Source organism: Leguminivora glycinivorella, chromosome 4, assembly GCF_023078275.1.
Source record: "Leguminivora glycinivorella isolate SPB_JAAS2020 chromosome 4, LegGlyc_1.1, whole genome shotgun sequence".
Classification (NCBI taxonomy): Eukaryota; Metazoa; Arthropoda; class Insecta; order Lepidoptera; family Tortricidae; genus Leguminivora; species Leguminivora glycinivorella.
The window spans coordinates 16,861,342-16,887,450 of NC_062974.1; the positions used below are offsets into that span (position 1 = coordinate 16,861,342).

The window sequence follows — 26,109 nt, forward strand, 5'->3', positions numbered from 1 at the left end:
TCATCGATTGGTATAAAATCTCACCCGCCGATAACTTTTCTTTGGCCGCTGAAGCTAGAGTTATCTCGCGAAGTCAGTTTTGAAAAATGTTTATGAAAGGTGTTTTTATACAGTTTCCGACCATGTAAATACCAAAGTGGTCCGGCGTCTCGAACTGGGTCAAAATCTGAGATTTCTATCGAAGGATGTTAAAAAATTCGTTTGGCCGATAACTTTTCCTCGGCTGCTGCAGCTAGAGTTAGCTCGCGAAGTGAGTACTGAAAGTAGATTATGAAAGGCCTTTTCAGACCCTTTCTAAAAATGTAAATATCAAAGTGGTCTCTCGTCTCGAAGTGGGTCAAAATTAGTAATTTTCATCGATTGGTATAAAATATCACCCGCCGATAACTTTTCTTTGGCCGCTGAAGCTAGAGTTATCTCGCGAAGTCAGTTTTGAAAAATGTTTATGAAAGGTGTTTTTATAGAGTTTCCGACCATGTAAATACCAAAGTGGTCCGGCGTCTCGAACTGGGTCAAAATCTGTGATTTCTAACGAAGGATATTAAAAAATTCGTTTGGCCGATAACTTTTCCTCGGCTGCTGCAGCTAGAGTTAGCTCGCGAAGTGTGTACTGAAAAAAGATTATGAAAGGCCTTTTCAGACCCTTTCTAAAAATGTAAATATCAAAGTGGTCTCTCGTCTCGAAGTGGGTCAAAATTAGTAATTTTCATCGATTGGTATAAAATCTCACCCGCCGATAACTTTTCTTTGGCCGCTGAAGCTAGAGTTATCTCGCGAAGTCAGTTTTGAAAAATGTTTATGAAAGGTGTTTTTATACAGTTTCCGACCATGTAAGTACCAAAGTGGTCTGGCGTCTCGAACTGGGTCAAAATCTGTGATTTCTATCGAAGGATGTTAAAAAATTCGTTTGGCCGATAACTTTTCCTCGGCTGCTGCAGCTAGAGTTAGCTCGCGAAGTGAGTACTGAAAAAAGATTATGAAAGGCCTTTTCAGACCCTTTCTAAAAATGTAAATATCAAAGTGGTCTCTCGTCTCGAAGGGGGTCAAAATTAGTAATTTTCATCGATTGGTATAAAATCTCACCCGCCGATAACTTTTCTTTGGCCGCTGAAGCTAGAGTTATCTCGCGAAGTCAGTTTTGAAAAATGTTTATGAAAGGTGTTTTTATACAGTTTCCGACCATGTAAGTACCAAAGTGGTCTGGCGTCTCGAACTGGGTCAAAATCTGTAATTTCTATCGAAGGATGTTAAAAAATTCGTTTGGCCGATAACTTTTCCTCGGCTGCTGCAGCTAGAGTTAGCTCGCGAAGTGAGTACTGAAAGTAGATTATGAAAGGCCTTTTTAAACCCTTTCCAAAAATGTTTATATCAAAGTGGTCTCTCGTCTCGAAGTGGGTCAAAATTAGTAATTTTCATCGATTGGTATAAAATCTCACCCGCCGATAACTTTTCTTTGGCCGCTGAAGCTAGAGTTATCTCGCGAAGTCAGTTTTGAAAAATGTTTATGAAAGATGTTTTTATATAGTTTCCGACCATGTAAGTAACAAAGTGCTCCGGCGTCTCGAACTGGGTCAAAATCTGTGATTTCTATCGAAGGATGTTAAAAAATTCATTTGGCCGATAACTTTTCCTCGGCTGCTGCAGCTAGAGTTAGCTCGCGAAGTGAGTACTGAAAGTAGATTATGAAAGGCCTTCTTAAACCCTTTCTAAAAATGTAAATATCAAAGTGGTCTCTCGTCTCGAAGTGGGTCAAAATTAGTAATTTTCATCGATTGGTATAAAATCTCATCCGCCGCTAACTTTTCTTTGGCTACTGAAGATAGAGTTATCTCGCGAAGTCAGTTTTGAAAAATGTTTATGAAAGATGTTTTTATATAGTTTCCGACCATGTAAATATAAAAGTGGTCCGGCGTCTCGAACTGGGTCAAATTCTGTGATTTCTATCGAAGGATGTTAAAAAATTCGTTTGGCCGATAACTTTTCCTCGGCTGCTGCAGCTAGAGTTAACTCGCGAAGTGAGTTCTGAAAGTAGAATATGAAAGGCCTTTTCAAACCCTTTCTAAAAATGTAAATATCAAAGTAGTTTCGCGTCTTGAAGTGGGTCAAAATCAGTAATTTTCATCGATTGGTATAAAATCTCACCCGCCGGTAACTTTTCTTTGGCCGCTGAAGCTAGAGTTAGCTTCCGAAGTCAGTTTTGAAAAATGTTTATGAAAGGTGTTTTTATACAGTTTCCGATGATGTTAATACCAAAGTGGTCCGGCGTCTCGAAGTGGTCTAAATCTGTGACTTCTATTGAACAATGTTAAAAAATTCGTTTGGCCGATAACTTTTCCTCGGCTGCTGCAGCTAGAGTTAGCTCGCGAAGTGAGTACTGAAAGTAGATTATGAAAGGCCTTTTCAAACCCTTTCTAAAAATGTAAATATCAAAGTGGTCTCGCGTCTTGAAGTAGGTCAAAATCAGTAATTTTCATCGATTGGTATAAAATCTCACCCGCCGGTAACATTTCTTTGGCCGCTGAAGCTAGAGTTAGCTCGCGAAGTCAGTTTTGAAAAATGTTTATGAAAGGTGTTTTTATACAGTTTCCGGCCATGTAAATACCAAAGTGGTCCGGCGTCTACAAGTGGGTCAAAATCTGTGATTTCTATCGAAGGATGTTAAAAAATTCGTTTGGCCGATAACTTTTCCTCGGCTGCTGCAGCTAGAGTTAGCTTGCGAAGTGTGTACTGAAAGAAGATTATGAAAGGCCTTTTCAGACCCTTTCTAAAAATGTAAATATCAAAGTGGTCTCTCGTTTCGAAGTGGGTCAAAATTAGTAATTTTCATCGATTGGTATAAAATCTCACCCGCCGATAACTTTTCTTTGGCCGCTGAAGCTAGAGTTATCTCGCGAAGTCAGTTTTGAAAAATGTTTATGAAAGGTGTTTTTATACAGTTTCCGACCATGTAAATACCAAAGTGGTCCGGCGTCTCGAACTGGGTCAAAATCTGAGATTTCTATCGAAGGATGTTAAAAAATTCGTTTGGCCGATAACTTTTCCTCGGCTGCTGCAGCTAGAGTTAGCTCGCGAAGTGAGTACTGAAAGTAGATTATGAAAGGCCTTTTCAGACCCTTTCTAAAAATGTAAATATCAAAGTGGTCTCTCGTCTCGAAGTGGGTCAAAATTAGTAATTTTCATCGATTGGTATAAAATATCACCCGCCGATAACTTTTCTTTGGCCGCTGAAGCTAGAGTTATCTCGCGAAGTTAGTTTTGAAAAATGTTTATGAAAGGTGTTTTTATATAGTTTCCGACCATGTAAATACCAAAGTGGTCCGGCGTCTCGAACTGGGTCAAAATCTGTGATTTCTAACGAAGGATATTAAAAAATTCGTTTGGCCGATAACTTTTCCTCGGCTGCTGCAGCTAGAGTTAGCTCGCGAAGTGTGTACTGAAAAAAGATTATGAAAGGCCTTTTCAGACCCTTTCTAAATATGTAAATATCAAAGTGGTCTCTCGTCTCGAAGTGGGTCAAAATTAGTAATTTTCATCGATTGGTATAAAATCTCACCCGCCGATAACTTTTCTTTGGCCGCTGAAGCTAGAGTTATCTCGCGAAGTCAGTTTTGAAAAATGTTTATGAAAGGTGTTTTTATACAGTTTCCGACCATGTAAGTACCAAAGTGGTCTGGCGTCTCGAACTGGGTCAAAATCTGTGATTTCTATCGAATGATGTTAAAAAATTCGTTTGGCCGATAACTTTTCCTCGGCTGCTGCAGCTAGAGTTAGCTCGCGAAGTGAGTACTGAAAGTAGATTATGAAAGGCCTTTTTAAACCCTTTCCAAAAATGTAAATATCAAAGTGGTCTCTCGTCTCGAAGTGGGTCAAAATTAGTAATTTTCATCGATTGGTATAAAATATCACCCGCCGATAACTTTTCTTTGGCCGCTGAAGCTAGAGTTATCTCGCGAAGTCAGTTTTGAAAAATGTTTATGAAAGGTGTTTTTATACAGTTTCCGACCATGTAAATACCAAAGTGGTCCGGCGTCTCGAACTGGGTCAAAATCTGTGATTTCTATCGAAGGATGTTAAAAAATTCGTTTGGCCGATAACTTTTCCTCGGCTGCTGCAGCTAGAGTTAGCTCGCGAAGTGAGTACTGAAAGTAGATTATGAAAGGCCTTTTCGAACCCTTTCTAAAAATGTAAATATCAAAGTGGTCTCGCGTCTCGAAGTGGGTCAAAATTTGTGGGTTTCATTGAAGGGACTAACAATATTTATGACCATTAGCGATGCATTTTATTCGACTTTATAGTAAAGTTTATAAGGGAATTTCATTGTTAGTATGGAGTATTATATGTTTTCCTTTTTATTCTAGTCTTTTAGCTGTTTTTGAGGAAGATACACATGTTCATATTATAGACCACTTAATTTGGTCGGGTTATCGTTCGCCGATAACTTTGGCCGCTAACTTCACACCGGTCAAAAATAATTCTTCGTTCAAACATCATTAATGTTTAATGCAATTACTTAATCTTAATACAAGAAATATCATTGATACCTACTGAAAGGAAGAAAATTACGATTTTTATCTTTTATCCACTTGACAGTCCTACGATAGCATAGTATCCAAAAAAAAATTCCGGTAGACAGTCCTACGATACCTTACTATTCAAAAGAGGAGATGGAGACACAGTTGATTAAAGTGACATCTAGCAAAATATTACGGCATTATTTACTTATTATCTTGATACAATAACGTAGCCTAACTACATAGTTTGCTACAAAAAGTATAGATGGCAGTGTACGCTCGTTACTTAGTGAATGAAAAAATAAATTCGGCAGTGCCTTGTCAAACTCCGCGTGTTTGTGTTTGATTTTGAATTTGTTTAATTTTTTTTGGATATCTTCATGAGGACTGTATGTGTTGGTTGTGGTATCATTATAAAGGTAAAATAGTATATTTCTCTAATACGTAATAAAAAACCGGCCAAGAGCGTGTCGGGCCACGCTCAGTGTAGGGTTCCGTAGTTTTTCGTATTTTTTTATGGATGGGTATTATAATACATTACAGATGTAAGGGGGCCCAAAGGAACTAAGTTCTGCTAATAAACTAAAAACAAATCTTCAAGCCTATGCATACAGAATTGCTATAGGAGAGGATAACGTGATTAAGACAACATTTTTTTTAGGTTTTTTTTTTCGCAATATAAGTCACATGCAATTTTATTTTACAATCAAAATAAACTATATTATAGTACCTATACAGTTCTCACTACTGGCTAGTGATATACCTACCTACATGTGTAAAAGTTATTAGAAGAAACAAAATATTTCTGTATTGCTAGTTGAACTCCACTCGGGGCTAAATCACCAAATATATTAATCCTATAAACACAAACTTGCTTCCGCTACATTACAACTTCCATCAATATTAATAAACTCAATATTATTGCCCGCCGCCCATAATCAAATAAACCTATGATTGAGCGAGTACATCGTAGCGAAGGACAATAGCGAACATGGACATTATGTGCTCGGGATGTACGTAACAAGTGACAGCAATAAAAAGTAACAAAGCAGCGAGTAGTTGAGCCCCACGATGACAGCTCTGGATTCGGTGTCAAGTACAGAAAATTATGTCCATTCATCGTACGGAGCCGAGGATTAAGCGAAAGAGGGCGCATCTAGTGACTGCGCGCTCACGACAGACGACACCGTTTAAGGCTCTTATTCCAGCGGGCTTGGCAGTCGCGAACTTTAATCCTAGCTTATTACAATAATTAAAGATATATTTTGAAACTATTTTTGCATAAATAAGCATAGTTACAGTGCAAGATCGTTTTGATAATGTTCACATGGTATCTGCTTTGGGTACATCACTAAAATGTAATAAATCAAACGTGGAAAATAAAATAGTCGATTGTCGATATACTTAATTGAGTATATATTTACACTAATGTGCCCAGGGATCAAAATAAGGACTAATACGTTTGTATGAAAAGGCGCTTTTGCATGAGTGCCTTTTCATGAAAACTTGACTTTTTTGTTGCTCTGCTAAGTAGCTCTCGCTCTCGGTCGGCGCAGTCACACATCGTCGCTGCGCGTGCAAAATTCGCTATGTGATTTTTAACGATTTTTCGTTTTCAATGCCATTTTAAACCTTATTTCTAAATACATATGCTCCAAAAACAGCGTCGAGCTCATTTCAGTATTACAGGTTTTATCAAAAGTAGGTATGTGATGCCCATACATTGAATTTTCCTCCTATAATCGCTAACTGCAATAAATCACATAACTACATTATCTTCTTATAACAGCAGTTTTGGAATTGCGCCTGCTTTGTGAATTATGACACATAGCTATATTTTCGGAAATATTGTATAAAAAGATGTGTTAGATGTTTGTGCCCGATTTGTACAATCTCATACACAGCGATAATTTTGTACTATTTGTAGAAATCGTGAATGTTTCCAGATCGTGTGTTTTGCGTCACATAGCAGGCTTTTCTTATAAAAAAACCGGCCAAGGGCGTGTCGGGCCACGCTCAGTGTAGGGTTCCGTAGTTTTCCGTATTTTTCTCAAAAACTACTGAACCTATCAAGTTCAAAATAATTTTCCTAGAAAGTCTTTATAAAGTTCTACTTTTGTGATTTTTTCATATTTTTTAACCATATGGTTCAAAAGTTAGAGGTGGGGGGACGCACTTTTTTTTCCTTCAGGAGCGATTATTTCCGAAAATATTAATATTATCTAAAAACAATCTTAGTAAACCCTTACTCATTTTTAAATACCTATCTAAAAATATATCACACGTTGGGGTTGGTTTGAAAAAAAATATCAGCCCCCACTTTACATGTAGGAGGGGTACCCTAAAAAAACATTTTTTTTTAATTTTTTAATTTTTGCACTTTGTCGGCGTGATTGATATACATATTGGTACCAAATTTCAGCTTTCTAGTGCTAACGGTTACTGAGATTATCCGCGGACGGACGGACGGACGGACGGACGGACGGACGGACGGACAGACAGACATGGCGAAACTATAAGGGTTCCTAGTTGACTACGGAACCCTAAAAATCTAGCCTACTCTCTTAAAAACTTGTTTAAATGGTGTAAGGTAGGTGGGTTTGTAGTCAAGTATAACCTCTATAAATGAGACAGAGAGTGTAGTTTCCCTTTTTATTGACTATGTCTGAAAGTACGCACTCTGACCGAATAGTTATTTTTTAATATTTGTTAAAAATAAATCATTTCAAATTGATTTTTAAGATTAACTGTCAGAAATTTATTAGTGTTTAGTATACTGACAAATTTCGTGTAGGGTTCAGTGCGTGTAAACGTATATTACAAACTATCGAAATACGATAAAGTTATGCTAAGTAACTCAAAAAAATAGCAAGTGATTTAACATTGCATTGGTAAGACATCGTTTTGTATGAAATTTTGTGTGATAAGATCTATCTATCCTTTCTGGAAACATTTTAAAATAAATAAATGAAAATAAAATGTTTAATAAATGAAAAAAAGCTGACTTGAGAAATCACACAAAGTTTTGAGTGACAAAGATTGTTTATCGTTTTCGGATCAAAAAAGAAAAATGGAACCCTTATACAATTATGTACTTTCTTGTCAATCCGTTTATCAATTTGTCAATATTCTTTATTTCGGAAAAACCCTATACTCAAGTGTACTGTACCGTTCCTTGAAGCTGTAAAAAAACCTTATTTCTAAGTAAATACAACATAGGTTAATTGAGTTGAAAAAAAATCTACACTCTCAAGGAAGTCAAAATTAATAGGGTACTTCCGGTTGACCTTAACTATGAAATTTGGAAAATAAATCGTATTACACCATACATGATTATTAATATAGTTGTGAGAAAAAAAAATAGTAAAATATACACGTAACCTTCGGTGTTCGAGCCAGACTAGCATTATCCAGTTTTTTCAAGTTAATAGTACATTTCGTTATAAGTGCGAGAAGTATGTCATTACTTCACGAGTCCCGAGACATTTTGCCACGAGCGGCACGCGAGTGGCAAATCTCGGGACGAGTGAAGAATGACATTCTCGCACGTGTGACGAACGACGTTTTTTAATACAGTTGCGAAAAAACACTACTAGGAAATAAAACAATCCGAACCATCAATTTTCCCATGGACATTGACGATGACGGATTATTTGACAATTCAAAGGCGTATTTTTGAAGCTTTTAAACTTGCGTGCATATTTTCGAGTTTGCTATTCATCTAACATAATTTATTTCATTGGGTGCCATAAAAACAAACATTTACGATTTGGGACGATTCTTTAATGTACAACTACATTTTAATTTAATCGATCCATTTATGCCCCGACATATTGAAAATAACGTAAAATAATAATGACAAATCGCGTAACATATTGAAGTTTTTGAACGTGCATTAAGTTAAAACATGATAGACGCCTCTACTTTGACAGTAGAAGACGCGTTTCGTTCCAACCATGTTCTGTTTACACGACTCATTATGACCTATTTTTCAAAGTATAACCATTCTATAAATTATCTTTAGCATGATTAAAAGTAAACAATTACATATGAAAATTAACGTTTTAAATATTAGGAACTTAATAGTATGTTTATAGTTTTATTTTGTGTTAGTAAACTAGACTAATATGAAAACAGCTCGGTAAGTAGTCGTAAAATGGAACGTATACTTCTTTTTACGCACTAGTTCGTAAAATACAACTTCTCGCACGCTAAACAGCCAAAAAACGGGCACTTTTTGAGCAACTGTATTAAAAAAAATGTATAATGAAATCTTATTCAATACATAAATGTTTACATAATACCATATTGAGCAACTTTGTAACTGAAATAACCTCCATTCATAAAAATTAATGGAAAAAATATACACCGTGTTTCACTTAACACTAAAAACCTGAAAACAGTTTGTTCAGAATCGAGAGTAGAATCGATTGAGCTATATCTTGATGGGGGTAATATTTTTATTTAAATTAGTATTATTAATTATTTTTTACGTGCCCATTCTATTGTACTCGTAATACAACATTGTGTATATCGCATTGCTAAGAGGTTGTTTACCTTTTTTCAGTATTTAGGGGTATTAATACTGGTTGGTTACTTGGACGATTTTTTTTTCCGCTACTAGTTTGACGTTGTTTGTCAGTTTAATCTTAATGTTTATCATAAGTCATAACAAATTGAACTCGTACCTAATTACAACCTTGTCATTTTGAATATTGAGTTTATTTGCTTACTACGATTACCTGTCCAATTTGAAGTTTACTGTGACAAAGCTTTAAAGTGTTTTACAGTGACATCTTAGCTGTCTATTGGTAAACCTTATGTCGTTTCAGTAACGTACACAAATAAATAGTGTTATGGTTTATGATGGTAGTTAGCAATTACTTTATTGAGTGTAGAGCTAAAAGTCAAGTAGAGCTGTACAGAAAATTAAAAATTCAATAAAAAAAAAGTAACGATCAGATTAAAAGATGAATACTCTAGATGAGTTTAAAAAAATAAAAATCAGTTGGGGTGTCTGAGGTTTTGAGTGATACCGGAAACACCGTGTATTATTATAGTTGTAATATATTGGTAGTAATATATTAATTTAATCGAGTTTTTTTATTATAGTATTGTGTATTAAGCTTATAGTATTAAATCGTGTTTTTTTCTGAAATAATTAATTCGAAAATGAATTGCTAAATTACAAATAAACAACAACATAGTTAATTCAAATCATATGATTAAATAACCATGTGACGATAAAGTGCACAAATTGTATTTTGTTCCTTAAGAATAAAATCTAGTTAAGTGATTGTAAGACACATACCGGTTTTTTATGACTCAAATTATAATCGCTATGTAACATATTTATGAAAAAATAATTTTTTAACCTTATAATAACTGAAATAAAATTTCAAGTTATTTCTTAATGTATGCAAAAGTGAAAATACTTATGCCATAGAAATATTGATTTATTTATGTTCAATAATTGCCGAAATAAACAGTTTTTTGTGTCTCCTGTAAAGTAGGTTAAAAACACATAGCGAAATTTGCACGCGCAGCGACGACATTCGTTCTCGATCCAAACCGCTCGCGCTCGCCGATCCTATACTGAACTAAATGAGCAAAGACCGATTCACAGACCACGGAAAGATTCAGTTCATTTCGGTCATTGATGGGATTTTATTCCTAACAGTTCATAGTTCGTGAACGACACAAGCCTAGCCTTTTCGTCTTAAGTAGGTACTACCAGCTGCAAAAGTGCAAGGAGAAATTATGAATGAATTCATTGACAAATTCGCCATGCACTTTTGCAGCTGATATCTAACTATGTATACACATGATGTGACCTTATTGCTCATACAGTGTCCAAGTTAGAACCGCCCCACGTTGTATCTTAACATAGAAACGATATTTGGTTATACTTATAAGTATAATTAAACAAATAAGTGTAAATCGGTTTAGCCCATGGTTGACAGGTAGAGAATGCCTGCTAGCATTAAGTCCGCCATTTGTACTTTTTTTTGGATTGTGCAATAAAGTTTAAATAAATAAATAACCAGAAAAGCGAATTACTTCTGCCAAGCGACGAGCATTTATGACCTCAATACAGATACCTATACTATGTACGTAACAATTCGTTAATAATGCTATTGTGATTAGACTTAAAGATAAAGTCGAAGTTTTCTAAAGTTAAAGTAAGAAAGGATTTGGGCACAGGCCTGAATAGTTAAGACAAGTAACAGGCCTATTCTAACTCACACTGATATCATTAGAATATCTGAAGGATATCATTCGAAAATCGTGCATCCTGCTCGTGTTTGCTCTGAGCTATATTGGCGTGAGCGAAAGGCAAGATGACTGAATGAGATCTTTCGGATATCGTTCTGATATCGATGTAGGTTTGAACTGGCCTAGAAAGAGCTTGGATAATGTCCTTGGGCACTAATTAAAACTTTGGAGAAAAAGGGTTAAGAAATATAGCATTCGTCGGATAGTAATGACTCTGTGGGTTTGTTAAAATTCCCTCCGATTTCTGTTTTTCTTTGAATTACAATATTGAAATCGACCCCATTTTGCAACGTTTATTAATGCTGTTTATTATTCCTGTTTCGAGGGTGTTTATTATGATGAAATTCACTGCGTAGTAATTAATGTAGATTGCATTTATATTTCATTGAAATATTCTTATAATAATTGATTAAATAGCATAATGAATAATCATCATCCTCCTTGCGTTATCCCGGCATTTGCCACGGCTCATGGGAGCCTGGGGTCCGCTTTGACAACTAATCCCAAGATTTGGCGTAGGCACTAGTTTTTACGAAAGCGACTGCCGTCTGACCTTCCAACCCGAAGGGTAACTAGGCCTTATTGGAATTAGTCCGGTATCCTCACGATGTTTTCCTTCACCGAAAAGCGACTGGCAAATATCAAATGGCATTTCGCATATAAGTTCAGAAAAACTCATTGGTACGGGCCGGGTTCGAACCCGCGACCTCCGGATCGAAATTCGCACGCTCTTATTACCGCTAGGCCAAATAAATAAAATAGGCCAAATAGAATAATGAATAATAACAACCAAAAATTATATATTGACTCCGACCACCGCACAACAAAGTGAATGTAAGCAATTAATATTGGTCCCAAAATTAAATTAGTCAGTCCAATACAAAGTTTATGTTGCGTCAAATTATCTGAAAATACAATGTGAATCGGATATATCAGTGTCTGTATATTATTATATTATAGTATACCTAGTTCGAAGAAACGTTCTTAATTTCTGTCACTGACATATCTATCTCTTATTATATCTAGAACTACGAGTATTTTTGAGACGAGTACCAAACGTAAAATAGAATACTTAAATAAATAAATAATTTATTGATGTAGGGAACAAATCAAATTATTTTATTAAATATTTTTATTCTGATATCTAACTATGTATACACAAAACAAACAAATCAGATTATTTTATTAAGTATTTTTTTGATTTGTTTTTTTAAGTAGTAACATATAAATATAATAACTATATACAAATTATAAACTGAAAAAGATACCTTACATTAAAGAAAAAGCGATCAAGCGAAGCCGGGAATCGAACCCGCGTCTCCAGTTGGTCAAAGGCGCCTTCAGAGATAACACACACTAAGAGAAATTTCGACGGGTACCTCGGCGGTCGTTGTGGTTTAGCGGTTTAGCACGTCAGCCGCGATAGCTGGAGACCCGGGTCCGATTCCCGGCTTCGCCATTAATGGGCTTGATCGATCTTTCTTTAGTGTATGGTATCTATTTCAGTTTATAAATCATTTATTCGTGAACACACGTGTATTGCTATTTATAGGGGCACTCTACGAACTAACTCCCCTTGGCTTTCCAACAAAAAATCACAAGAAGCAATAATAAGGAAATCACTATTTATACCGTATTAGAACTTTTGTAAGGGCAAAGAGGAAATGGCGTATTAATTAATATCGTCATCAATCATTGCCACGTTCCCTCTGAACCCGACGTCATTCACAATGTTACTGGACACCAGAAAGAAGAAAAACTCTTGAAACAATTTACCGGTCTCATTGAGAAGGGTAGCCATGATTTTGTTACCCGTAATGAATGGAAAACAACTCGGTTACCAGAACTTTCATGTAGGTAGTTAGGGTAGCCAGCCGTTTCTTCTTCGTACGAGGAATGCAACATAATACTCTAGTACCTGTAGTATAAATACAAAAAAAAAATTCTGGCCGGGATTCGAAACCTTGACCACATGCGATGTGTCTGCAAATATTAGACAGACCCTCTTACGACGGAGCTACGCGACGCCGAAGCGCGGTTGACGAAAATAGCGACCATATTTTGCGTTTACTAACGCGAAAGAAAAACGCATGAAAACTCGAAAATTCGCGTTTTCTGGGACCTAAGGATAAGCTAGATCGATTTTTCACCCCCGAAATGTGGGGGACCACATAATAAATTTCAGCGAAATCGTTAGAGCGGTTTCCGAGATTATCGGTTAAATAAATATATAAAACTTGCTCGTTCAAAAGTATAAGATTAGGAAGTTATCCTTAAAAGATATACATATGGGATCAATGAATGAGAGACAATTTTACCATGCGTCGTGTTTTTTATGTCAAAAGGATTGGGCAGAATTTTCGATTAAAACTTTTATCCAGCGCGATTATTACCGAATCACCGACTTCATTTACACAGCAGCAACAAATTATAAGTACACTTTAACCTTCCAGAAGAACCTAATAATTATAATGACCTACCTAAAGTGAAGTCCGCGTATAAATATTATCAATCAATCAATCATTTTTGAGTTTATCGCGTACAGTCAACAACACAGTTGTGAATACACACAAAGTGTTAAAAATGGTTTACTGACGATTCGCCAAAAAACGTTTCCCAAAGTTTCACATCCCAAACTATTATTCCCAAATTATCATTTCCCAAATAAACGTTTGGCAAAACAACTTATCGCAAATTGACATTTAGAAAAACTTTTTTTGGCAAGTATTTGTTTCCCAAAATATTTACTTGGTCAAATTTCATTTTACCAAATATAATTTAGTCAAAGGTATTGTTAGGCAAAATTTCCATTTCCCAATATATTGTAATTAAACGGCGCACTAGAAATTTGTTTGTTGATTTTATACTTTGTGTCCAAGATTTGTGTGAAATAATGTGTATGTCGTACTTTTTTTCCTCCTGCTGCAAATGTCAAGGATGACATTTTCATTTACATGGCCGGATACGGCGGATACATTTTATTAAAAAGAAACCTTATGTTTTCAAAACCATTATGTTCTATTAATTTTTAATTACTTTAAAAAGCCATTTTCGGTTTGCTCACTGTCAACCTAACACGCTCCTCCTCGCTTCGCTCGTCGTCGCACCTAAGCTGAACCTGTCGCACACGAGTTTTCTGTTACAATACTAATAAAATTATTACATTACATTTATGCCTTGTAATATTTATTGTCAAACGTGGTTTTGCATGGTGTAATTTGTAGAAACATTTTTTGACAAAAAAATAGTTAACAAAATAATTTTGTCCAGTAATTAATTTGACAAAAATAAAGTTGAGCAAACTTTTCTAGTCCAACTGAAGCCTTGGGAATAAAACTGAAATTATCATTTGACAATTTTAAGTTAAAGGCAAAAAAATCTTCGGTAAATTAAATTAATCCCGTAGAAATGAAAATGCAAATGCCTAAATATTTTCGAAATTTGCGATGTGACATTTTGACCAAACATGTTTTTGGGATATAAGTTTTGCCATTAAAAACGTTTGCGAAATAAAGTTTTGTCTAAATAAAATTTGACTAAGTAAAATTGTGCCAAATGATAATTTGACCAAACAAATTCATTGCGAAACATACCTTTGCCAAACAATACTTTGGGAAATGAAACTATTGCGATATGATTATTGGGAAATGAAATTTGACGAAACGTTTTTTGGCGAAACGGCAGGACACCGTTAAAAATATGTATAAATAGCTTTATTGCCTGCCTGTACAATGTACATTAAGGTATATATACATATTTTTGACACTTTGTATTCACAGCTGTGTTTATTTTATTTATTTTATTTATTGGTATTTAGGACAACAACAGCCGTAAATATATAACTTACATAGGTATTTTTACATAGTCTTAGGCCAATAACAGTTATCCGTTGAGTGAAAAGTATTATACACAATGTTACTAAAAAAAAATAATTGTGTTACATATTTAAAATTACAGTGAAAATGTGCAAGCCACACAGAAAACAGTGAACTGATGCAAACAATCATCATCATCAGGCCTTGTACATCTTTACAGATGATTTAAGCAGCGTCTCAGATCTAGGGACAGCGGCGCTTGTGGCTATATAACCCGATTCGTGATCGGCATAACCTACCACATCTGTCACAAATAAAACTAGAATTAGTCTCTATCTCTACACGAGCGCGATCCTCGTTATGCCTTATTGCCCGTTTTCGGGCTAAGTTTTGAAACCAGGACCTGTCATGGGTTTCACGACCTCTTAAAAGGCTGGCCCTCCACTCGACGCGGTTTGCTGCTAGGTCTTCCCACGAGTTAAAATCTATGTTAAAAGCTACCATATCGCGCTTTACACAGTCCTTAAAGCGGAGGAGTGGGCGTCCTACATTGCGCTTGCCTGATGCGATTTGGCACAGCATAGTCCGTCTGGGCAAACGAGTACTGTCCATACGCTGCACATGGCCCAGCCACCGCAAGCGTCTCTGCTTTAGGAGCGCGGTAATACTAGGCAGCTGAGCGATGTCCAGCACACTTTCGTTGGTGACCCTATCTTTCCATGTTATGTCGAGTATACTCCGAAGACAGCGCATGTGGAAGGTGTTCAGTCTTCGTTCCTGATTAGCGTACGACGTCCAAGTTTCGGCCCCGTACAAGAGCACGCTTAAGACACAAGTTTGGTAGACAGTCATCTTGGTCTTCGTCGTAAGGTGTTTGTTGTTCCATACTCTTGCACGCAGCCTACCGAACGTCGTGGCCGCCTTGCCGATGCGAATATTGACCTCTGCATCAAGCGAAAGGTTGCTCGACACGGTCGACCCTAAGTAGCAGAACTTATCGACTACATCCAAGGGTACGCCTTCCAGCGAGATGGACGGCTGGAATGTGTAACCCTGCGCTAGAATTACTGTCTTCTTCGTATTTATGGACATGGAAAATAAGCCACAAGCGTAGGCAAATTTGTCCAGCAGGACTTGGAGCTCATGAGGTGTTTCGGCAACAAATGCTGCGTCATCGGCAAAAAGCATGCTAACAAGAAATAAATCTTCGCGCTTACGTCGAGCTTTCAAAAGTTGAGCATTCAGCAACTTACCGTCTGCTCTAGTATGAAGGTGGATTCCCTGCAGAGTGTCACCAAAGGCAATCTTTAGTAACAGGGAAAAGAATATGCCGAATAACGTTGGCGCTAAAACGCAGCCCTGCCGAACCCCTCTTCGCATCTCAAATGTGTCCGACTGCAGTCCGTTAAAGACAATGGAACCTTTCATACCATCGTGAAAGGCTTTTACAAGACTCAACAGCTTTGGGGGACATCCTATTTTCTCTAGTGCCATATACAGACCCTCCCTGCTTACCGTGTCGAAGGCCTTGTTCAGGTCGACGAACGCGATCATCAGGGAGTGTTCTGCTCGCGGCACTTCTCTTGAAGTTGCCGGAGGGTAAAAATCATGTCCGTAGTTGAACGCTGGGAACGAAAACCACACTGCGCTTCAGGATATATGCGCTCAGCGAGTTTTTGCAATTTGGTAAGGACTACTCTTGCAAAAAGTTTGCCGACGATGCTTAATAGGGAGATACCCCGGTAGCAGTTACAATCGCCGCGGTCACCTTTCCCTTTGTACAAGGTCACGATATTTGCATCACGCATATCCTGAGGCAGAACCTCCTCCCCCCAGCATTTTCCCAGGAAATTATGCAGTATGGGCAATGTGCACTTGAGTTTTAGAATTTCGGTGAGAACACCATCCATCCCAGGACTCTTGCCCGACTTAAGCCTCAACGCGGCCTCACGAAGATCTCCTACTGTGGGAAGACTATCGAGCTCGGTCAGTACAGGTAGATTCGGAATTAAATCCACTGCTACAGGACTGATTTCGACTGGTCGTGAATAAAGCTCAGTGTAGTGCTCAACCCATCGATTGAGTTGGCGACTATTATCGGTGATAACAGTGCCATCAATCTCTTTAAGAGGAGCTGTCTTCTTTTGTACAGGGCCTAGGGCCGTCTTAATCCCAACATAAACACCACGGAAGTTGCCTATGGATGCGCAGTCTTGGATACTTTTGCACAGATTTGTCCAGTAGGCATTAGCGATCTGGCGACATGTTCGCTGCAGTGATGATTTGGCTGAGCAGAACGCAGCACGAGTTGTATCGTTGGGGTTAAGACGATATTGAAGCGCAGATTGGCGTTTTGAGTCAATTAAAGGCTGGAGTGTTTGTAAATTATCGGAAAACCAGTCCGGTACTTTTTTCTTAGACAATCCGAAAACCTCACTAGCTCTGTCAGTGAGGATGGCTTTAATGGACTCCCATTCCACTTCCACGGTTGCATCTACATCCCATGCCGCTACCTCGTCTTTTATCAGTGAACTAAAAGCTTCCACTAGTTCAGGGTCTTTAATTTTGGTGACATCTAACTTATTCTTTCCTGGAGTTTTTGACGAGTGAATTTTCTTGGCGGATAAGTTAACCTTGCAGACAACTAAGGAGTGGTCAGTGTCGCATTGTGCACTGTGAAAGGACCTTGTGTGAATAATTTCCTTAAGGTTGCTCTTTTTGGTCAGAATCAAGTCCAGTTGGTGCCAGTGACCAGACCGGGGATGTTTCCATGAGACTTTACGCACCGCTTTGCCTTTAAAATAGGTATTGGTAACACACAGGAAGTAGTTTGTACAGAATTCCAACAGTCTTTGACCGTTTTCGTTCTGTTTTCCCACTCCGTGACTGCCGAGACAAGTGGGCCAAGCGGTGTTGTCTTGCCCAACACGGGCATTAAAGTCACCCAGAAGATAAAGTCGATCCCCTGCCGGCACGCTGCGCACTACAGAGCTCAGATCATCATAGAAGGCGTCTTTAGACTCTGTCGTCGAGGTGAGTGTCGGAGCATAGGCGGAAATAAGGGTAATAAAACCACTTTTTGTGTGAAGTCGTAAGACCATAATGCGTTCCGAAACACCTCGAGGTGATTCAATAGACTTGATGAGACTATTGTGAACGGCAAAGCCCACACCGTGCTCGCGACGTTCACTGGAGCTCTTGCCTTTCCAGAAGAAGGTGTAATTGAGTTCCCGCAGAGAGCCCTCGTCAGGAAGCCTGGTTTCTTGTAACGCACAGATGGATATTTTAAGACGCGCTAGTTCCAGATCCACAACAGCTGTTTTACGCAGTTCTTGTGCGAACTCAGAAATCTCCAAGTTCTCCAGGAGACCTGTCCTTAATGTTCGGACATTCCATGAACTAAAGCGCATGGAGTTGCAAGGTTTAGTGTTTCTTCTATTATGCTGTTTTATCGCGGGTGTAATAATAACACAGCATCGATTTCAGGGCTAGCCCTGTGCTCCCAACACCCTAGAGGAACAGCGACGCCGGGACGGACCAGTACCTTATTGCCTGGGGGCTGCCCAGGTTAAGCGGGCGGTAACAGGTCAGTGGGCCTACGATGGACCCTCCCACTGTCGGGAGTGACCCCTGGCACCCTCGCTCACGTCCATATGCGCGGGCTTATAACCGGTCACTGCCACTCCCCGTGTTGTTTTCCTCGCCGCATAGCGGCGGGGGTGAAGTGTCCTCTTCACAGACGCTGCATCGCCTGGGACGCTATAAGATGGCGCAGGGTTACCCAAGACCTACGCCACCCTCTCGACCTCGCTGGCTGTATCCGCAGGAAAGGCAAGTCGATACGTGCGGAACCAGGTCGGTTGCAGGTGACTGCCGCATATTTCAGGCTAGACCCTACTTGCGCCTGACGGAGACACCAGTTCCGGGTTTAATTTTGGAGTTTTCCTTCTCCTAGACGGTTGCAAGCCAATACTAGGAGGCCGTCTCCCCCGCTGCTTGGTTGGGAGCTGCTTATTTAATTCGCAGCTAACCTCTATATCTAGAGGCTATCCACTATCCACCACCTGTGACCCCGTCGGTAGCTTACAGCACAGCCTCGACGATGCAAACAATACATACAACGAAAAGTGAAGTTAGAGGTCGATACACAGGTTAAATATTACCCTACCTTAATAATATTTTATTTAATCTATGATAATATTTATAGGGACGTATTTATGCAAAATGGAACCAATCCACGGATGAATAATTTTGAAAATCGATCTTTATTGATTAAACAAAGAAGTAAACATTTCAATGAAGATTTCATGTGGGTTGGTTCCATTTTGCATAAATACGTCCATAGGTACTTGAATTTAGCGATTATAAATAATTCTTATACTCACGCTTATACCCAAGGATCACTATATTACGCAGATCTTTTGTAAGAAATGACTATTGTTCTACTTTTTTTTGTTGTGTTGTTGACTGTAAATGGCGTAAGTACCTATAAAATAAATGTATCGAATTTTATAAAATAGCAGATAACGTATCAAAATAAGTATTATCGACGAACGTTATTGGCAGTAAAGCTATTTTATTTCGTAATTGGAAATCGAAATATATGCGCGTGTACATACAACACAAAGAACGCAAAATTTGAAAGAGAAATATTAACATACCTATACCTATGTTACTGAAATTTCCAACTGTATAAATCCAAATCAATCGAACTGAATTCAAATGAGCAGTCGTTACTGACAAAGGATACTGAAAACCAATACATCTTTTTAAAGATACCTATCCAGCCGGCCTAGCCAAAGTGACAATCTTTGACGCTACACGGTAATCGTAACGCAGTCTTGGTCTATTGCGCCATTACAGAAGAGCGATAAGGAAAGCTAGCTGAGATACGCTTTCGAAACTTAAACGATGGTTACCTTGGCTAGGTATCCAGGGCTAAAATCTCATTTGGCTGGCGCCTATACGAATACTAGATCTATCCTTTACAAAATGGGTATTTTCGAATTGGTTTGAAAGAGATAGATACATCTAATCATACGATACGATTGGGTGTGAATTAGGGATTGCAATCCGGTCAGGCGGATGGGGTGATTCGGCCGGATCTGGCACTTTATAGAAGCTATTGCTGAAAAATCATGCTAAAGTTGTTTCTGTTAAAGTCATAATCATGCGTTTATATATAAATAATATAACGACGACGACAAATTGGAAGTTTGAGTTGATCGGAACAAAGAACCAATGTAATAGTCGTAGAATAAAGATTTTTTATATTATTTTTTTTTTTTTTTTTTTATTACAGAAAACACATAACACAAATTAAGATTTAAATCTTCGCCAAACTGCACAGCAGTTTGTTGGCGAAAAGAGACACTCTTTTTACATATTTTAAGTAACTTAGGTATAGCTATTGTTAGTAACATTTAGGTTTTAATTATGCTATGTTAGTGTGTGACCTTAATGACTAAACTATTTTAAAGATAGTACACAAACTCCTACACACACAGACGTGAGGCAAAAACTAAAGGAATAATAAATATTATTAAATGTAGGTAATTATGGCCGGTTTTCCTGCAATTCCTGCATTGCAATACTCAATGTAAAAAAATACCTACATAGATTTCAAATTTAATTTTGAACTTTTAATTTAATTTCGGTATCCATATAGAACACCAATCCAGTTCGGATCCGGCCAGATTTGGCTGAAATTCGGCCAGATTGAAAATCAATCCCGTTTGCCGTCCCTAGTAAAGTGTGAATGAACAGGTTTGTCCATTGGCGAATTGGAGCGAAAAGGTTGCTATTTGAACGTAATCTTTCGAGTTCCGGCCAAGGCACCATCGGCGCAATTAGGCTTCGGAAATGTTTCTGGGAGATTGATATTTAATTTAATATTACACTTTTTTCAGTGGCATCTACTTTAGTATTAATTTCGCAAATATCTCATATGGCACAAAAAAGTAGAAATCACTAATCTATCTGTCAATATCCGGATAATCAACATTGGTCCGGCCGGATCCGGCCAGATTGAAAATCAATCTCCTTTACCGTCCCTAGCAAAGTGTGAATGAACGGGCTTGTCCGTTGGCGAATCGGAGCGAAAACGTTTTGCTATTTGAACGCAATCTTTTGAGTTCCGGCCGAGGCGCCATCGTCGCAATTAGGCTCCGGAAGCTCACTAATGACGCATACAAACCTAAACCTTTCCTTTCCACTTGTTACTTCTTGCTGTCTGAACGGGAAATCAATACGGGGTTGTATCTGTAGCAAATACAAACACTGTAAGGTTTACGCGAGCATTATTGTTATGGGTCATCCAATTGTAACCATAATGCTTAAATTTAAACCTATAATATCTCTGTTATAGGTTTACAAACGTACGTATTAGGTATGTTAATTTTCATTTTCATTGCCGGGAAATTAGCGCTAGAAGTCAACAACAACATTTTATGGCTAGTTTAGAAAACTAGCCATAAAATTGACTAATTTTTTTTTCAATTTTCTTATTACTGACATTAAATACGAAGAATAAATCTTATTTTTAAGACGATTTATTTTCGTCTTTGTAATTATTAATTAGGAACTCTTAGGAATATGATTTCCATAGTTTCAGGTGAGATACTATAGTTTCGGGAGAACGTGTGAGCCTGTTTAATTCTGAACACATAATTGCCATCAATTTGGGGATAACTGAGGTTACCTCCAAACTTACTACTTACTTAATACCTACGTTTTCGTGAAAAGATATTAATTACCAATTTTATATTCATTTATCCAGCATGAATTGAAATGGAACCAATATTTATGATATTCTATAGTCGTTGGTTTGGGGTAAGCAACTATTGGTATTTGAACGCCACTTGAGATTAAAATAACAAAATTTTAGTCCAGAGAAGATGTTAGAATTACACATGGACCAAAATAAATAGAACAAACATTGCGCCATTCATAAAGTTGAATTGGGAACTTTCGGTTCAAAACACAAGGAACTTGGCTAAGTTTATTCAAACCAAACACGATGTGCCCGTGTGAAATCTCATTTACCAAAATCCGTAGGGAAGTTAGCGGTTGGCAACATTAAAGTAAACAGGGGAAGCCGACTGGAATGCATCACCTCTGTAATAAACTCGTGCCGCGGGGGACGACACCAGACTTCTTTTATTTCAATTCCCTTAGCTTGTTCGCGAACTTTGAATATTATAAGGTAACTACGCCCCTTGAGAGAAAAATAATAAAATCACGAAATTGCAACGCTTAAATTGTTTACTCTTACTGCCTATAAAATGAGATTAGACTTTTTATAAAGATTGTTCACGTCTGTTCGGGGAAATTCACATCAATTGATTGTCACGTGCACGCTACTTAATAAGATTTATTAAATACTAGCTTTTGACCGCGTCATCGCTCGCGTTACAAAGAGACAAAAAGTAGCCTATGTCACTCTCTATCCTTTCAATTATCTCCACTTAAAGAAAGGCGGACAAACAAACAGACACACACACTTTCCCATTTATAATATTAATAAGTATAAGTAATAAGTATAAGTAATAAGTATGGATATACAACATATCGGTAGACGATAACTCGCCAGCCAGGTTATGAAATTCCTAGTCCACTGTCCATACTGGGAAATCAAAGTTGATAGAACCACAATACGCGTGGCTCGTATTTCTGGACAGTTTGCCTTTCGGGCATCTGATACAACCTAACGAACCTTTGCTACATGTATATTGGTTCAATGTTACAATACGGCCAAAACATTATATGCGAAGTTTAGAACCTGGCGGACGTTATGATCGACCGTAAACATGTAGGTATTATTTGATTCGGTCAAACTGTGTTTTTTGAAAAAAAAAATCCAAATAAAAAGAAATGCCATTTGATACCTTAGGGTAAGTTGCTTTGCACACACTAGCGTCCCCTCCCCCCCCCCCCACCTGATGCAACCCCCCCTTTTACCCTAAAATATGTCCCAAAAATCAGTTTATTTTTTTAAATTTTTGGGGAAAGTATTCATTTTAGAAAATAGTTGTCAATGAAAGAAATAATGCTCATGAAATTCCTAATAAGAAAGGTCATATAATATTTTTTGATATCGTGCACTATTTTCATGTTATCTATATATGTATATAAACGGCAAAGTCCTGAGTGACTGACTGACTTGAATCAAGGCACAGCCCAAACCGCTGGTGCTACAGAATCGAAATTTGGCACATAGGTTACTTATAAGGTCTACGAATCCGCTAAGGAAAGATTTTTCAAAATTCATCCCCTAAGGGGGTGAAATGGGTGTCCAAAATTCGTATAAGGATCTACCTCTATTTTGAGAATATGAGCTTGAAACTTCATATAAAGACATATATTTCCTAACTCTGATACTTTTCTCAAAAATGAAGAAAAACCGTAAACCGGGACCTATTTCGTGCTGAAAGGGGTGTTGCGTCAGGGGGAAGGTAGGGGGCGCTAGTGTGCGCAAAGCACCTTACCCTAAGGTACCATACTGCATTTAAAGTTTAGCTGGATTTAATTTTTTTTAATTTCCCATACATTCGAACACAACTTGACCGAATCAATTATTAACTAACTTATTATTGCTTAAGGAACCTTCTTATTAAAAAATAATATTTTTACTAACTAATAACACATACTCGTATATTTAACTCAGTATAGATATGTAAAATCTAAAGAAATAAATGTATCTCGGAACCATCAAGAGAAATGTTTGATCATCTAGATGGCGCTACTGTATATAAGCAAAGAGGGTCCCTCTTTACTAATATATTCGCTGTCAAATTACGATTTCATATTGAAACAACCATGCGTATAATACAAACGTCTTCTATTGAGTATGTACCTACACATTGAAAAGGTATTGAGCTAAAATCAATAATATTAATGTAGAATGCACAGATCAATACAACAAGATGGCCCTTACAGGGCGACTCGCGGTCACCAAGCATACGACAAATCAGGTTTATAAAAGTTTGAACGCGTGCGACACCGATCAGTAGCGCCCAAGTATACGACCCGCTAACAGTGTCCGTGTCCGCTCGGGAAAAAATCTTAAATAATCAATTTTGGTTGCAAACAATGGTCTCTTACAGCATAAAGTGGTGTGGCAAGTCTTCTAACACTTCTACATGTAAAAAAGATGGAACAACATTCCACAGTTAAGTCAAATTAATTATTTTGTTGAATATTGTTTATTGTCCGCGGAGTTCATTTATACTGGTCAATATGGTTGTGCTGAGCGGCGCCGAGGCGCGTCCATCCCTCTTTACCGAGTTAAAAATGTGATATGCTATCCCTTTCACGTAAACGACTAGGCATGGGGCCATGTTAGTTTATGTCTGTTGCGGGAACTTCGTACTGCCGTTCGTACCATGTGCTACCATTTTATGAAATATAAAAGAAAGCAGATTTGTAATAGTGAATAATTATCTAGAATCTGTAGAGTCTGTAGTGGTATTTAGTTCATTGATTAGTTTAGAATATTTAGTTGGTTATTTAACTTAGTAAACGTAAGTAAAAATGCACAGTTTAGTTATTAGTTACTAGAATGATTTTTATTGAGATGCTATCACAATTATCATCCTCCTTGCGTTATCCCGGCATCGGCATTCGCCACGGCTCATGGGAGCCTGGGGTCCGCTTTGGAAACTACTACCAAGATTTGGCGTAGGCACTAGTTTTATGAAAGCGACTGCCATCTGACCTTCCCGAAGGGTAACTAGGCCTTATTATAATTTAATTATAATATTATAATTTGTTGCAAAACAAATTCACCACAGTACTGGTACCGGTACCATTGTCTATAATAGACATGTCCCATTCCCATCCCTACTGCTAATCATAAAGGCGCGCCATTATTTGAAACGACCAATGGCAGCACCGTGCGCGCCCGCCTCACCCCACAAGGATTGGTGATTTGCGTCTCGAACAATATCGCTTGCATTTGGCTTCTAGTGGGGTGTTCTGTGGTAGAATGACATGCTGCTAGATTTGGGGTTTAATGAACGTCAATTCTCATTAGTCCAGTTTATTGTTCAATCTCGTAGAATACAAATGTTATTTGCTTTGAATTAAAGTCTACATTATCATTGGAAAATAAGCTAATTATTGACTAAAATTCTTAAATATAAATTACTAGCCTTTGCCCGCGGCTTCGCTCGCGTTAGAAAGAGACAAAATGTAGCCTATATCACTCTCCATCCTTTCAACTATCTCCACTTAAAAAATCACGTCAATTCGTCGCTCCGTTTTGCCGTGAAAAACGGACAAACAAACATACACACACGGATTATAATGTCCAAGTCAAATTGTGTAGTCGAAAACATACTAATATTATAAATGGGAATTTATAATATTAGTATGGATAAACTGAAATAGATACCATCCAGAGAAAAAGCGATCAAGCCCACTGGTGGCGAAGCCGGAAACCGAACCCGGGTCTCCAGCTATCGCGGCTTACGTGATAAACCACTACCCCACCCCGACCGCCAAAGCGATCAAACCTACTGGTGGCGAAGTATCTCATCAACTCATAGTTTCGATCTCAAAGAGTTGGGGCCAATTTTCAATTGTTTTTAATGTCATAACGCAATGGTGGCACTGCTTATGAACGCCACTAGTAACTAATAAAACGTAGATACATAAATAAACTTCACCTTAGTCGTAAATTAATGTTTATCAGCTAATTGAAATTTTTGTTTATAATATTACGGAGTATAATATATCGTCTAGAAACATATATTATTCTAAAGCTAGTAATGGTTGTACCTACTAAAATGATCCTCATAGAGATTAGTACTTTTATGATTCAGCTAATAAACATTCAAGTCCCACGAGAGGCAATACTGTTCTGCGCGGCTCATAAAACGTTCAACAGTATGGATTTTCAATCGAATTAGAAGTTGATAATTCCCACCGGCTTACACCAATTGGCTCATCCCAGTATAAATTTATATAATTTTATACAGGTTTGTATTTCATTTTTTACTAAGCACTAACGCTGTTCGTAATAAAGACATCAAAAAAAGTACGAAAAAGCACAATTGCGAGTCATGGGATCTCTTAATGGGCTAATAAAGTTGGGAGAAAGAAAACTTTGTAGCGCCACCGTAGCAGGCCGCTCTTTTGCGTATAACATCACCATTATAATAACAGCTCTCAGTCCTCCCCCTTTTCTTTATCCCCGGGGAGAAAAAAGAGGGGGGCAGTGAACCCGCGGAGGTCTAGATAAAATGGGCGTGTTTCGAAATCTGTTTGTGCTAAGTCGTCACGTGCACCCACTGATGAGCCGTCGACGTGATATCACTCACTGGTACGTGATGCTTACTTTATACCAAATCTTAACAGCAAAAGTTTACAAGACGATCTTATACAATTATATAATTGTAGAAATTTCTCGAAAAGATTGCTTTATAAATTGAATATAGATAGGTGTGCCCTTTATAGGGCACTGGTCTCATAAAAGACCACCCTGTATGACCATCTTTTTGTATTTT

At 37.8% G+C, this 26,109-nt stretch overlaps 1 pseudogene; it reads left to right on the plus strand.

Moving 5' to 3' along the window:
- Positions 1-26,109, plus strand: part of LOC125225694 — a 160,424-nt pseudogene that overhangs the window by 89,257 nt on the left and 45,058 nt on the right.